This window comes from Homarus americanus, unplaced genomic scaffold (genome assembly GCF_018991925.1).
Source record: "Homarus americanus isolate GMGI-L3 unplaced genomic scaffold, GMGI_Hamer_2.0 scaffold46577, whole genome shotgun sequence".
NCBI lineage: Eukaryota > Metazoa > Arthropoda > Malacostraca > Decapoda > Nephropidae > Homarus > Homarus americanus.
Window position 1 is genome coordinate 296,128 of NW_024750770.1, and position 16,530 is coordinate 312,657.

The 16,530-nt window shown below is 47.2% G+C and overlaps 1 protein-coding gene across 12 annotated transcripts in view; it reads left to right on the forward strand.

Moving 5' to 3' along the window:
* LOC121854184 overlaps positions 1–16,530 on the forward strand; it is a 246,229-nt gene that overhangs the window by 161,013 nt on the left and 68,686 nt on the right. The window lies entirely within an intron of this gene.

The following is a 16,530-nucleotide window of genomic DNA, read 5'->3' on the forward strand; positions in this document are numbered from 1 at the left end:
CTTTGTTTTATTGTTATGTTGTGTAACCAACTGCAGCGTCGTACAGGATACACTTTACAACAGAGTACGTGAGGTATAAGTATTTAAAGTAATATATATGGAAATATAGTAAAACTGATACGTACTATGTTCGTATATGCTAAAAGAAAAAATAAATTAGAAATACATTAAACTAATTATCAGGGGACACCGTGGCCCCAACGCCCTACCTAACTGTGTCTCAAACGCCCCTTCAGACCCTGGCACCCTCCGGGTCACTGTGTCCCCAATACCCTACCTACCAGTGCCCCACTTTTTCAGTGCCCAGGGCCCGGGTCATTACCATCGTTGTTATTCAAGCTGTCAGGTAAATATTGGTAATGTGTGTGGTCGAGGGAGTTAGTGCCTTACCTCTGGTGCTTCGGCGGCAGTGATCACCAGCCGCGGCCACCTCGGGATGACAGTGTAAGACCAGGTACCTCTCGGGGTTAAGGTCATGCATTAAACATATTGATGCTACATAGTTTATGCCCAGTAGAGTCTGTAAGAGGCATAATGATGTGCACCTGTCCATACCTCCCATCATCCCACCCAAGACTGTGAAGAGAACTACGGACAAACCCTCTACAGTAGGCCTAGAACAATTATTTTTAGGCCTTTTTGTACTCATCCCTGAATTTGATTTGATTTATACTGATATACCAGAGGAGCAGATCTTTGCCCACGACACACCTCCAGGGTTATAACTGGACACCTTGATACTAACTGATGCTGCCTGTCCCTGTGGTAGTTGGTAAAAGTTAATAACGCCTCGGTATATAAGTCTTGACACCTCCTGTTAGATAACGATTTACACCACGTCTTGATCCATAAATACAATGATGACGTCAGATGTTGATTGTATTTTCACACCACATGATGATCCATAAATACAATGATTACGTCAGTTGTTAATTGTATTTGCCCTTATATTGAGTCTTAAAAGGTTCTAACCTAACCTAACAACATAACGTCAAGCCAACTCTGAATCCCTGACTTTAATCGCTCTGATCGTCTCCTTTACATACATCAACACACGATTGAACCAGACTATCATGCTAGCATTAAACTCCTAATATAACCTCTTAAGGTGCTTGTTTATGATAACCTTCGTGTCACTGTGATCACCGCCTCACTGGACAGTATTACTTGTAGTCCTTCAACCGACAGGACCTTCGGGATGTCTCTGTCTGTCTGTCTGTCTTAACATTTTAGACAGATTGATTCTTCTTAACAGGAGATGACCTTAGGATGAAAGTGAAACCCCGGAGGTGACAAGGTTCTTATGAGGTTAGGTAGGTTAGGTTAGTCGACACACAGAGCAACAACATTCCTGTGTAGATGATGAAAGAGCCGTGGGAATATGACCGGTAGTTGCCGCCTTACAACTTCCATTTCCTCCTCACTGGTCGACCCCTCACCCTCACCCTCTGCCATCATGACACTCCTCTTCACTGATAAGCTCCCTGTGTGGTGGTGACTGTGCCGTGACTTCCTGTTAGTAATGTTGATATCACTTAAGTTTATCTAAGTTTATCTGTTCTGTTATAATTCTTCCTTACGTGGGGTCATTTACCAAGTGGCTAATTAGAATTGAGTTTATGTTATGATACTTGTAATAATATCCAATGATCCGTTTGTAGTCTATGAGTTACATCATGTTGAAGTAACAGGAGCGAGAGGAACAACAGTGCCGTTTACAGGAGAGAAAGTAATGGTTTTTATCCCATTGTTTGAGCAGCCATCTGTTACCTGTTAAGTGATGAGGTGAGGCAGGAGTCATATAGCGTGTACGTCACACCTGATGCTTCTGGAACACTCTACCCGTGTGTGTGTGTGTGTGTGTGTGTGTGTGTGTGTGTGTGTGTGTGTGTGTGTGTGTGTGTGTGTGTGTGTGTGTGTGTGTGTTACTTCATCCAAGACAATACTGGACAGGATAAAGAGAACTTATAAACACAGGATAACTCGTCACTGGTAGATCCTCGACTGTGACTCTACTGTACTCTCGGGGCAGTAGACGGGAGACTTAAGAGTTTATACTTGTAATATACCCAAAGGTCTGGTCTTTAATCACCAGACAAACATCACAATATCCTGAAGTGAGAGATAAAAGGAAGTTATAATTATATTCACTAAGATGGGAAGATATGGTAACAGTTCACGCCTCAGTTCCATACGTTTATTACCAGTAAACTAATACGACATGGCAGATAGGAGGCGTCGAGAAACTGATGGTAGTCTTATTTGTTCTTGAGAAATCGGCAGCACAGGTTAGTATGTTTATTGGCAGCAGTTAGCAACAGCTCATTTGATCACGTGGTAATACAGGGAATCCACCCCAGGTAAACGCTGGGTGGTGGGGTGGTTGACGACGGGTTCTTGGCGGGCAGAGGAGAGGGAAGGGGGACTTGGTTAGGTGAGTAAAGCTTTATTCGTGTGTCGTCTATGTCACGCTCTCTGTTTATATACACCACACTCACACACTTGATCACTCATAGGTGTACACGTGTGTTTAGGATCATACACAAAACACGTATACACACGCAGATACATACGTACATGACCACGTGTGCCTTTCCTCTCTGTGTCTCTGTCTATTTATCAAAAACCTTCCTCCCTCCCTCCCTCCCTCCCTCCCTCCCTGCTTCTCTCCCTCTCTCTCCCACCTTCCCCACTTCTCTCTCTCTCTCTCTCTCTCTCTCTCTCTCCTTCGTCACTATTCATTGGGGTTCACTCATTCACTGTGGTCTGTACCTCATACTTCCTGTTCCTCACACAAGACAGGATCAGGTAAGGGCATAAAGGCTGTTTACATCACCACCTTTGTCTTGGTGAAGCCAATTGTACCACTATTGATCACCCAACCTGGTGATCCCCCCCCTCACCTACACTACCTGGTGACCCCCTCCTCCCATCCACTCACTCACACTCTTCACGCCTTCCTTACCTTCACTCCTCCTCCTCCTGCTCCCTCCCGGCAATCCTCCACGTGCTGTCTCAATCCTTTCCACGTTCTTTAGATTCATTTCTCAGCTCCTACCATCCACACCCTCACACACGTCACCTTTCACTGCCTCCTCCTCCTCCTCCTCCTCCCTTATTTGCATTCAGGTAAACATGAACCCGTCTGTCTCTAAGTGAGTTTATTTGAAAGAGCATGTGTGTGTGGGGGCTGACACAGGTGGTAGAGTTGCGGCAGCGGGGCAGGAGGAAGAGGGTGATGATGGGCAGTACTTGGAGGAAAGTGGGCAGGAGAGGGAGGTAGGTGGGCATGAGGTAGGGGAGGGAAGGTGTGACCCAGCTAAGAAAGTGGGTCAGTGGTGACCGCGCGGGTATGCTGACCCTCACTGAGTCCGACACCCAGCTGAGTAGAAATGCTTGTTTGGCTGGATCGTCCACGTAACTGTGAGGGTTAAGTTATTTGCTGTGGGGGCACGATATACCCAGTAGGGCTGAAGTGGGTGCAGGGATGTACCTGTCTTGGAGCCATAAAAAACAACGTCTTGGGTGGTAGGTGAGTGTGGCAGGTGTGTAAGTTAGGTGGAGTGACAGAGAAAAATTTTGTCGTGATGATCAAATGTAGGGAGTCTAGGGGGGGCTGCAGGTGGAGGCTGGGGGACGACTGAGAGGGGTTCAAATGGGTGTTGGTGGATGGTGAGGGAGGAGTAGGTGGAGGGGCGGCGCGCGTAGTCGGTTACCTCAGAAGGACTGCTGGCGACCCTTCAGGAGGGCCGCCGCCACTCCATAAGAGGCTCTCCCCCTTCACCCACTGCCTGGAGAAGCAAGTCAGTTAACGGGCACTACAACTAGAAAAACCACCACGAGTACACACGTAGAACCTCAGGGTGAGAATGACTGGTTTATGTAGGGAAGATGTTCTATTCCGTGTACCCCAATCATGGTGCGGCTGGTTTCGGAGACATGTTCTTGTTTAAACCTGTGATTACGGTTCAACAAGGTGTCCAGAGCGAGTTCTTAGTCGAAGTAGAGGACGCAGTGATAAGAGGAAGGTCCTGCGTCGGGACGGTCACGGGTGGCGGACTGTGGGCCACTGTGCTACACCCCGGGGCCCTGAACACGGTGTTTAGGGTCGTCTGCCTCCTGTATTAAGGTCACCTGTGTGCTCTGTGGAAATCCTCACGGGATACTAAGGGTCATACTACACTACACTACACCACACCACACCACACCACACCTCACCTCACCTCACCACACCACACCACACTTCGGAAAGTGACCACCGCAAACAACCTTGACCAATCCCTTACATAACCACCAGTAGCGTCCTCAACCATACGTGTGTTTGTTTACTTATTCTGACACGTGAAGAGCAACAGAACAAACTCAAGGTGAAGATTAGTTGATGTTTGTTTGTTTATGTGTATGTATGACCGTGGAAATATCAAGTCCTGGGCCAGTCAACCTCTGCAGTACATGTTAGACTGGTTGAACTCAGACTCGCTTCCCTGAGACTCGCTTCCCTGACAGGTCCTTGCTGTAGATGTTTCCTCCTCGTCTCGTTAGTTGTTAGTTTCCATAAAATTACCAAAATATATCGAGAGAGAAAAAAAAAACACACAAATTGACGACCCAAAAATAATATAAAAGTTGATCCATGTTTGAGTTTGTAAAATTCTTGTAAACATTGGTAAAAATAATGAAAAATTCCAGTTTGGTTGTGAAGAAAATATATGACGACCGTATGATGTTGGTAGACGAGGCAATGACCTGGTTACTGAACTCACAAAAGACACTCAGCTGGTCCCCCTCCATCCCCCCCCCCTACACCTTTTATCCTCTCCTCTATCTCCTCCTCTTCTTATCTCCGTCGTTTGTTCTCTTCTCCCTCTTTATCTACTTCCCTCCACCAACCATACCACTCCACCTATTCCTCTTCAGTTATGTCCTTCCCATTCATACATCTCAACTCCTCGCCTCTCAACTCCTCGCCCCTCCACTCCACTCCTCGCCCCTCCACTCCACTCCTCGCCCTCCACTTCCGCCTCACCCTCCTCGCCTGCCCCTCCCCTCCTCACTCCCCTCCACCCCCCTCCACTCTCCCCCTCCCTCCTCACCCTCCCTCCTCCCCCCTCCCCCCGGGCTCCACCACTCAGCTGCCCACATAAACAAAGACGGGAAACACCGCCTCCAGACTCCAGACCCCGAGTACAGATTCCCGCAGAGTACATTGAGTCGATTTTATTCCCTGATTTTTAAAGTTATTGTAGAGTCTTAAGTGTAATTTTTCGATAGATACAACACAACACAACACACACCAACACAACACACACCAACACAACACAACACAACACCGAGAGCCGTGAGACTTTCACCATTCGCGTGGGAGCCGCATCCGTCCACGGTCTGTTGTGATGGGGAGTGTAAAATACCAAGGCCTGTCACCCTCCCTCTACCTCCCTAACTCCCTTTACCTCCCTCCCTCCGTCTACCTCTCACCCTCCGTCTACCTCTCACCCTCCCTCCCTCCGTCTACCTCTCACCCTCCGTCTACCTCTCACCCTCCCTCCCTCCCTCTCACGACTTGTTAGGTTAGAACTTTGTCTCATTTTCCTTGAAGCCGTTTAGAGATAAAAGAAGACTAGGTTAGGTTGTGGCCAGTTACCACACTCGTACTTGACCTCCAGGGTGACAGGTCTTGGCGTGTGTTAAGACTAAGTATGCGTCACGACTACCAGCAGTCTAAGGGGAGGGGGGTGTGAAAGTTATGTAACACACTGCATGATTTGTGAGAGTATAAGTCATGCTCATAGCCTTATGTGCTACTACTACTACTTTTTTTTTAAATTGGCCTCCAGCCTCCCCCAATAGCCACACCTTCCCCACCATTTAATTACCTTAATATTAAATAACCTAATACATATGTAGCTATCCTATCTGTGTTAAATTAGTTGAGCCGCAGATCTATGCGGCATTCAGTGAGAGAGAAAGACAGTCGACATCTCATCCAGGCTGTAACGTAACTTCTGGGCTGCTGCTTCTGTTCGGAGATCACCTCCGCGAGTCTGGCGTAGAAACATCTTGCACTTGGTCCCATCCCACCAGAGGTTGTGAACACTAGAGGAGTGAAGCTGCCTTGATCAACGTTTTGAATTCTCTACTACTACTACTACTATCTAGTGTTACAGCCTGGATGAGATGTCGACTGTCTTTCTCTCTCCTTCGGTCGGCTTTGCTCTGCCTCAGGGGAACGAGAGCTTCTGCCCCAATTCCGACAACTGCTGCAGATATTGACTATGAGGCTACTGTCACTGAATGCCGCATAGATCTGCGGCTCAACTAACTCAACACTGATAGGATAGCTACATATGTATTAGGATACTTAATATTAAGGTAATTAAATGGTGGCGAAGGTGTGGCTATTGGGGAAGGCTGGAGGCCACGTTATTAAAAAAAAAAAAACTACTATCACCAACTACCACCACTACCACCATCATCTCCACCGCCACTACAACCATCTCCACCACCACACAACTACTGATGCACACGGGACTAAAATCTCAAGATATTTATCCCATCAGACAAAAATCCCGCCTGTGTGTGTGTGTGTGTGTGTGTGTACATCCATGAGGTACTGCAGGGCACCACACCTCGACGTTAATTAACACTCCAGTAAAGGTATTCGGGTGACGTCATAAAGGTGGGGACAGGTAATGTGGTGTGAGTGAGTCAGGGAGTGTATGAGTCAGTCAGTGTGTGGGTCAGGGAGTGTATGAGTCAGGGAGTGTATGAGTCAGTCAGTGTGTGGGTCAGGGAGTGTGTGAGTAAATGTGTCAGACAGTTAGTGTGTGTGTATTATTATTAACATTATTAGACCCACACACATACACACACACACACACACCATAAGCACTGGGAACTTAAATTGATCATTATCTATCATTATACCTGACTATCACCACTAATTATACCGCGGGTCAAGGTGTGGGCTACCAAGGAGCTGTAATAGGATATAATTAATTAGTAGTTGATAATTAATATATCAAATAAGTAATAATATAAAGGCTGCTTGAGAGAGAGAGGTCATAGGTCAAGTGTAGTAATCTGGATTAAATATTTCCCTATTGGGGTCATCAGAGGTGACATAAGACTTGACCTTTCACACTGTATATTTAATGACATAAAGGTGATTTTCTTTATATCAACAAAAATCACAAAGTATAGGATTGTATATAATAAAAATATATTCCCTCGGTGAACGTGATAATTTGCTACACTAATTTATGATGTTTACGTAGGCGGTGGTGAAAGGTCCCTCGTCTAGAGCAAGGTGTGTGTTGAGTTCAGTGGTAAAAATAACTGTCTGTCTGTCTGTCTGTTTGTCTGTCTGTCTGTCTGTCTGTCTATTCACACAAGTACTTATATGAAAACACGATTGCTCTCTCTCTCTCTCTCTCTCTCTCTCTCTCTCTCTCTCTCTCTCTCTCTCTCTCTCTCTCTCTCTCTCTCTCTCTCACTGGAGTTGAGTCCCAGGGGAGCGGTTCACTCGTGTCTTGTTAAGGTTGACCGGAAGTGGGTAGGGCTGGCTAATGACTAACTCCGCGGTGACCTTTGCTGACCCTTACGCCCTACCTGCTGACCCTTACACACAGGAGAGAGAGAGAGAGAGAGAGAGAGAGAGAGAGGTGTTTTTAGTCGCCATCCAGCTTTGTGAAAGTGATTCTTTTAAATAAACCAACCCAGTAAGACAACAGACACTGGATATAGCGTTAGGCGTGGCTTGGGTGTGTTCAGTGGTGGAAGAAAAAAAAATGATTCCCGGTGCTGGTGGCGGCTGGTGGGTGGATATCCGGGTGCTAGTGAAGGTTCTGAAAGAGAGAGGGAGATAGAGAGATAGGAAGGAAGGAAGGAAGGAAGGAATACGAGAGTAAAGGTAATTAGAGAAACAGATAAGTGTATGAGTATGGAGAAGAGAGAGAGAGAGGAATAAATTTAATTGATGAAACATATAAGTTAAATGACCTTATAGAGTTATCGAACACCGCCATTAGGAAGGAAGGAGGGAGGGAGGGAAGGAGGAGGCTTAAAGGGTGGAATGCCAGAGAGACGCGCAACACTGACTTTCTACTCCTCAGGTGTTTGTGGCTCCTGCTACCTGACCTACACACCTGACCCACACGTACTTGACCCTCACATACCTGACCCTCACACACACACCTGACCTCTACACACACTTGACCCCTACACACACTTGACCCCTACATACCTGACCCCTACATACCTGACCCCTACATACATGCCCCCTACATACATGCCCCCTACACACCTGACCCACCACAGTGACATCCCCCACACACACCTGCCCACGAGTGCCATCTAGAGCCTGGCACCCTCATAGACGTCAACAACTTCCTCACTATATCTCCATTCGCCTTAAGACCATAACAATAAACGTACCATTGAATACTGTAACAATGGTCAGGTGTAATGGAGTAATAATTAGTGAAAGAACATTAGGTATATAGATGGAACTTGGAATAGAGAATAGAGAAAGATAATAAAGAATAAAATGGAGATATGCAACAGAAGGATGAGAGAGAGAGAGAGAGAGAAAGCAGTTGTTCGGTGGTTTAGTATTACCGGTGTGTGTGTTCTTCCTCCCCACGTACACACATACACACACGTACACACACACACACACACGTACGTACACACACACAGACGTTAGTAATAGCTCAGGCATTATAATAAAGGCTTCAGGATGTGTGCGTTGTTCTCCTCGGCATTAGGATGAGAATTGCTGGACACTTTTTTTTTTTTAGTACGATTTATTTTTAGCCTTGAGAGAGCTGGCATAGATTCTTCCTGTGTCACCCTCTGTGTATATCAGCAGGGAGTAAATGATAATACTTTGGCTAAATTCTCTCAACAATTCCATCATAATAAAGCTCATCGACCTTGAAAAATAAATCCTATAATTCTCTCGTGAAAATGGTCATTATTATCTCTTGGTGTTACAGCATTTTGTCTACAATGGTTCAATAAACAAGATATGAACACACTCGTTAGAACACTCAGCCAGGTGTGTGTGGGGTGGGGTGGGAGGGAGACCACGCGATCACCTCTCAGTACCTCACAACACCAGGTAGAGAGGGAGGGACAAGGAGGGGTAGTTACACGTACGACCCCACCCCCCCCCCCACCCCTACACACACGACCTCTCCACACACACGACCTCTCCACAATATTCCACCACTAGTGACTGACCCCGTGTGATCTCCGCCAGCCACTCTCACGACCTAAGCATCCTGTCATTACAACCTCAGTGACGCCATAAAAAGAGAACACGCCATTACACTCTCCTGACAAGTCTTCCCCGTTTCCTCTCGCATTAAATGATAAACTCCACCCCACAGATTCTTATTTTTGTCTTCGTCTTTAAAGGGATAAATGAATGTATATAAACTGTTTAATTACATAAGGAAGGGGAGATTACCGTGAGAAAGGGGTTAGGTTAGGTTAGGGGGGGGGGAGGGGCAGTAACGTACCAAGCCGTGGTGTTGTGGTTAACCCCTGATGTAACCCGGCAATAGTAATGGGCGGGCGGATGAGATGCTGCTACCCTAGGATCGCCTCTTTCCGGGTCTTGTTACTGTACTCGTCTACCTTATGATGTCCAACAAAGGATTGAGTTGTTTATACTGAGAACCACAAAGGATTGAGTTGCTTATAATGAGACTTGATACTTACGTTTAACAGCTTATGATATTGATTAACGAATTATTGAATACACTTAATATATATACCTCAGGTTAACGTGTAAAAATGTACATCGTTGAACAATCTTATAAGAGTAACACATTAACACGAAGACAATGTGTTCATTTTATCTTCGGCTTGTAACTTAGTGGTAACAAGAGATTTATTTATGTCAAAGTCAGTCACAAATTTACAGAAACAATTTGTGTATCAAGATTCTCTCATCTTTGCCACCCAGCCATCAAGGAGGGAGTAGGTAGGTGTTTACTGGGGCAGGGCGAGACTACCCGAGGGTGCTAGGGGCTGCTCGGGGAGATCACCTTACCATAATGCTTTCTTCCATTTCACTTCCATGTAGGTCAAGCCTCTGTTGTTGTTTATTGTTGTTGTAGTTGTTGTTGTTTATTGTTGTTGTAGTTGTTGTTGTTGTTGTTGTGATGCAGAGGCTGGTGTGTTTAATGACAGTGGATGGTGTAGTAACCCTTTGATACTGTTGTACTTAATAGGATCGTGTTTATGTGGAAATGAGAGGAGTATTTCGGATCACATGAAGATTAGACATCCCAGCTTACTTCACTTGATTAAACACCTTAACGCTAACCTAACCTAACCAGGTGTGGTGTAGGTACAGAGCCCTTGTGTATCACCCCAACACAACAACACCGCATCATTATCACAGGTAAATGGGGGGAAACTTGTCAATTCACCTCAGGTAATTTGGTCCATCTCACCTGGATGATCACCTGTGGTATCATTAGGCTAATTAACCGGTGATTAGTCCATATTATAAGTCTTTTAAGCGGTAATTACTCGGTGGTTAGGCTAAGTTAGGTTATAAGTTAGGTGTCGCAATTTCAATTTACGTTTCAATTACGATTTGTGAGTTTTAGTTTCTTTTACCGAGACTCACGACCAGATGCTGTACACTGTAGGTCAAGTACATAGTGGTGTTTAGAGGGCATCTTTACTCAATTAACAATGTAACAATAAAGGAAAAGGACTGCGGCAATTACAATTATATGAGTCACCTAATATAGGATTTTGTGGGTCGTTTGTGGTGAGAACTTTGAGTAAATTCCTTCATATGTTGATGGGTGAGGGAGGGAGGTGGGTGAAGGTGGAGGGGTGGTGTGGGGAGGAGGGTGGGTGAGGGAGGAGGGAGGTGGGTGAGGGTGGGAGGGGAGGAGGGTGGGTGAGGAGGGAGGGAGGTGGGTGGGGAGGGGTGGGTGGGGAGGGAGGGGAGGTGGAGGGAGGGAGGGAGGTGAAGGAACCTGGAACTGCCTCACCTTACTCCATCACCCCGGGGGAGGAGCTCATCAGGTCCCTCCACTTATGACCTTCATGTTTGTCCTGTGACGACTTCAAGGGCAGGCTGAGGACCCGGTCGGTAGTACTGAAGGCGTAGAGGTTAGGTTAGTCATCACCTCATCCTGCCATCACTGCTTTCATCACTCTGGCTTCATCATCATCCCCTTTCCTCATTCTTTAAAGTATGATTATAAATATCTGTGTGACCTAACCTAACTTAAGCTATCCTATCCTCACCTCACCTAACCTAACCTAACTTAAGCTATCCTATCCTCACCTCACCTCACCTAACCTAACCTAACCTAACCTAACTTAAGCTATCCTATCCTCACCTCACCTAACCTAACTTAACCTAACTTAACCTAACCTAACCTAACCTAACTTAAGCTATCCTAACGTCACCTCACCTCACCTCACCTAACCTAACTTAACCTAATATGTGGTGAATAAGATGGTGGTTACATACTAGCGTGCTGAGGACGTGGCTGTATTAGGTGTGCAGGCGTCGTTTATAAGCATGAATGGGGTCAGGATACGCCAGGTGGTTGAACCGCTTGGTAATTTCCTGTATTATATTGAGGCTTTACCACTCGTTCGGCGTCTCCGTCAGTAGCGCCGCGTCGTCGTCGAGTTTATTTGCTCAGTGGAGTGTTTGATCTGGGGAGCCATGCAGTTAAGAGGTGCCCATCCTGTTACCTGGAGCAACTCTGTCCATGGTGGTGGTGGGAGTGCAGGTGGTGGTAGTGAAGGTGGTGGTGGTGGGGGTGATGGTGGTGGTGGTGGGGAAGGGGAGGGTGGTAGTGAAGGTGGAGGAAAGGTGGGTGGGTGGAGAAGGTGGTGGTGGTGGAGAGAGGCAGGTGGAGGAGTGAAGGTGGTGGTGGGGGTGGGTGGTAGTGAAGGTGGTGGTGGTGGTGGGGGGTGAGTGGTGGTGGGGGGTGGGTAGTGAAGGTGGTGGTGGTAGGGGGTGGTGGTGGTGGGGAGTGAGCTGTGGTGGCAGGTGGTGGGTGCAGGTGAGGTGGTGAAGGTAGGGCAGGTAGAGGAAGGTGGTGGTGGTGGGGGCAGGAGGTGGTAGTGAAGGTGGTGGTGGTGGGGTGGTAGTGAAGGTGGTGGTGGGTAGTGAAGGTGGTGCAGGCAGGTAGTGAAGGTGGTGGCAGGTGGTAGTGAAGGTGGTGGTGGTGGGGGGTGCAGTGAAGGTGGTGGTGGTGGGGGGTGGTAGTGAAGGTGGTGGTGGGGGTGGTGCAGGTATGGTGGTGGGGGGTGGTGGTGGGGGGTGAGTGAAGGTGTGGTAGGAGAGGGTGGTGGTGAAGGGTGGTGCAGGTGGTAGAAAGAAGGTGGTGGTGGTGGGGGGTGGGTAGGAAGGTGGTGGGAGTGGGTGGCAGGTGGTGCAGGTGGCAGTGAAGGTGGTGGTGGTGGGGTGGTGGGGTGGTAGTGAAGGTGGTGGTGGTGGTGGGGTGGTGGTGGTGGTGGGGGGGTGGGTGGTGGTGGTGGGGGTGGTGGTGGTGGTGGGGGTGGTAGTGAAGGTGGTTGCAGGTGGTGGCAGTGAAGGTGGTGGTGGTGGGGGTGGTAGTGGCAGGTGGTGGGGGATGGTGGTGGTGGTGGGGGGTGGCAGTGAAGTGGTGGTGCAGGTGGTGGTGAAGGTAGGGCAGGTGGTAGTGAAGGTGGTGGTGGGGGTAGGTGGTGGTGGTGGGGGTGAGGAAGGTGGTGGTGGTAGTAGTGAAGGTGGTAGCAGGGTGAAGGTGGTGGTGGTGGGGGTAGTGAAGGTGGTGGTGGTGGGGGGGTGGGTAGTGAAGGTGGTGGTGGTGGGGTGGTGGTGGAGGGCAGTGAAGGTGGTGGTGCAGGTGGTGGCAGTGAAGGGTGGTGGTAGTGAAGGTGGTGGCAGGTGGTGGTAGTGAAGGTGGTGGTAGCAGGTGGTGGTGGTGGGGGTGGTAGCAGGTGGTGGGGGGTGGTAGTGCAGGTGGTGGGGGTGGGTAGTGCAGGTGGTGGTGGGGGTGGTAGTGCAGGTGGTGGTGGTGGGGTGGTAGTGCAGGTTGGTGGGGGTGGTAGTAGGTGGTGGTGGGGTGGTAGCAGGTGGTGGTGGCGATGGACGTGAGGTTGATCCCTCGGCAACAGTGATGTAGTAAAGAGAATAGACATTATTTTCGTCGTCTGTTACCTGTTTTACACCTGACCACGTGTCACTACATTCCACTAATCCATTAATAATCTCTTCTACATCATTGCTATAAACCCCCACCCACCCACCCACCCACCCAGTACCCAGGTGTTATGCCTCCACCTGTAGTTCCCAGCAATTCTAGGCAATGTGGCTTCCGGGGGTGACTTGAGGCCTTTAAAACATTACGTGAACAATACAAAGCTCTCTTGATTGTAGGAAGTGGGGGAGACGAGAGGGGTGTTGAGGGGCCAAGAGAGAGGATGGGAGATGAACGGGGATGCCGGAGTAAGAATAGGGTGTTGAGAAGGGAGGCGATGGAAGGATTTTGTTTACTAGGAAGGATTAATGAAAAGGAAGAGTAGAGGCAGATGCATAAAGGAAGGGGGGATTGAAAGGAGAGGATAGAGGGAAAGGTGGAGGAAAAGGATAAGAACGAGAGGAAGTTTGTAAGAGGGGACGAAGTTGTGAAGACTAACAGGTCCTCAACACACTGCTTATTGGCGCGGAGGATTGAGGTACGGGGAGTGATTGTGGCGTCAAACTAAACCCTGATTGTGGCGTCATGCACAAGCCATCCTACACAAGCTACTCTGACGTACACTAATCCAATGCTAAACTGGATCTAAGACACTTGTCACAGCTTATCAGATCTGTCAAACTGATAATGTTAGTAAACAAGACGATGACTTTGAATATTTATGAATAAGACTGATCCTGGTTTGAGTACTCGTAAGTTTGCCTGGTCGTCATTAGTGGCACGATGTATAGTCAACAAAACAATTTCTGCGCCTTTATGGTCTTATACAATATGACACCGGACCAAAAATTCTGAACAACGCTCATTTACGCGGATGATTCCTGTTAATTTCTCTGTATTAACTATATGTGATATAAAAAAATACATCATACTGGTTATACAATGCATCACTCAACCAGAAATACCAACCTTACCAAATTAACTTTGCCTCAGTCAGTGATCGTTGCAGAGGCCATCAGACTAGGGGGTGCAGAATATTTTTTTGCTGACTGTATATAAACTGGCGGTCATATCTGGCTTGGTGGGGAGACGATAAGCATTTTTTTTCCTCAAGATCGCTGAGAGGGAGAGAGGGGGGCCTGGGGGGGGGGGGTGGCTAGAGAGAGATCAGTTGTGTCTCTTGTTTGAGAGATATACACTACTGAGGTTTCAAGAGCAGCACCATCTATATAACCCCGCGGTCATCTGTGGTCCAGTGGGGCGAGATGTACAGCTGGTGTGTTCTGAAGGTGTCCGACGGATTCTAGGCCAATGCCGGGTCAGTTGGTGAGTCGCCGAGGGGCAGCCAGCGTGCCGACACGTGCTTCCTATTGAACAATTATGTATGGCCAAATTTTCGTGGGTATAAATCTGAAGCGTTAGATCACACAGTCTGTTGTAAATCTCAGCTAGTTATGTGCTCACGCGTTAATTGTTCAGGAAGGGTCTTGTGAATTGGTTCATTTTTGTGTTGTAATTCTTTTATTCTTGCTAACACCAGATGGTTTTACTGAGCCGAGGGGAGGAACTCTTAGCAACCAGAGTTAAGAAACATTATTTATTGTTTCTTCTTTCCTCGTTTATTGTCATGTTTTCTTTCTTACTCCTCTCTTACCGGTCTTCGTCCAATGTCTGCTTTATCACCCTCTCCCCTCCCTCTCCTCTTCCTCCTCCAAGACCACCAGTTGGGAGGCCTTCACAGTTACCTCTACATAGCTATTTTGCAAGAAGTAGTATTTACTGGGAGTGAATACACTGGTCTATTACAAGATATTGATAATTTTTACAATGGTTGGGACTGGGCTGTTCTTATAGCGATCAGTTCGTGCACGTATGGTGGTGGTGTGAGGTGACGTCATGAAGGGGTATTGACCTAGAAGACACTAAAGTCTATCGGTGACTTCCGTTATAGATTCACTTTGACACACACACACACACACACACACACACACAGACAGACAGGTACTCACTCGCAAGGTAATCTGTTTTATATAAGTCAGATTAAAAGTACAATATCCACAGCTCAAGACACAATTGTGATGATTTCCAGTCAGTTAATCGCTTCTGCCAGTTATTGTTTTACGAGTATAATCATTTTACTATTATACCCGTTTACGAATATACTAGATTATTTAATATACTCGTTATACGGATATACTCGTTTTATGGAGACTCTTGTTTTACGAATATATTACAATGTTGCTTATTAATGGTCATCTGATCACTATAAGCGGTACCTGGGGTTATACTGAAGTTAGTAATAATTTGTTTGGATCAGGTGAAGATGAGACACCTCAGCTTATTTCACCTGAAGATTAACCATCCCAGCTTATTTCACTTGAAGATTAAACATTCCAGCTTATTTTACCTGAAGATTAAACATCCCAGCTTATTTTACCTGAAGATTAAACATTCCAGCTTATTTCACCTGAAGATTAACACCTGAATGTTACCTGTGGGATTTACATTAGGTTAGGTTAGGTGAACGAACCTAGATGTGGAGGAACCTAAGGGTAGAGGAGCCTAAGGGTGGAAGAACCCGTATGCGGAGGAGCTCAAGGAAGGAGGAACCTGGGTGTGGAGGAACCTAGATGTGGAGGAGCCTAAGGGTGAAGGAACCCGTGTGTAGAGGAGCCTAAAGGTGAAGGAACCAGGGTGCGGAGGAGGCTAAGAGTGGAGACCTCCTTCCTACAACTGGCTAGAGTCTCGAGGCTACATTTTAACCCAGTAAGCTTCCTTCTCTTATCGTTCTTTGCCCGATGTGGTTAGGTTAGGGGATAGGGAGAGAGGACTGGATAGGGTGAGATTACAGAAGGGGAGATAGATGATTTGGGAGGGCTAGATAAGAATAGGCGGGAGGGGGTTTGTAGGGATGGGTAGTGAGGGAGACGAGAGGAAGAATAGTGTAAGGGGATAGGACTAGAGGATAGTAGGGGATAGTTATGTGATGGGGTCAGGTGTGGAGGGGGGTTGGGTATGTGTGTAGGCAAGACATAGCGGGTTGCCCACATGACTAGGTAAACCAGTGTGTGTGTGTCCCGTTAACAATTATTAGAAGCTGTCTGGCCCAAGTCTTGTGTGGGAGGGAGTAAATCTCTCTCTCTCTCTCTCTCTCTCTCTAACACAGTTCCATGCAAGCTTATACACGTTTATTGACATACGTACACGCACATGCTAATTATCATACATGCACTGACACGCACATATATGCATGATTACACACACACACACACACACACACAATCACCACAATAAATCACGCCAAAATCACTTAAACACTTAGCATCTACTTGTGGGTTATATAACTAACCTAACC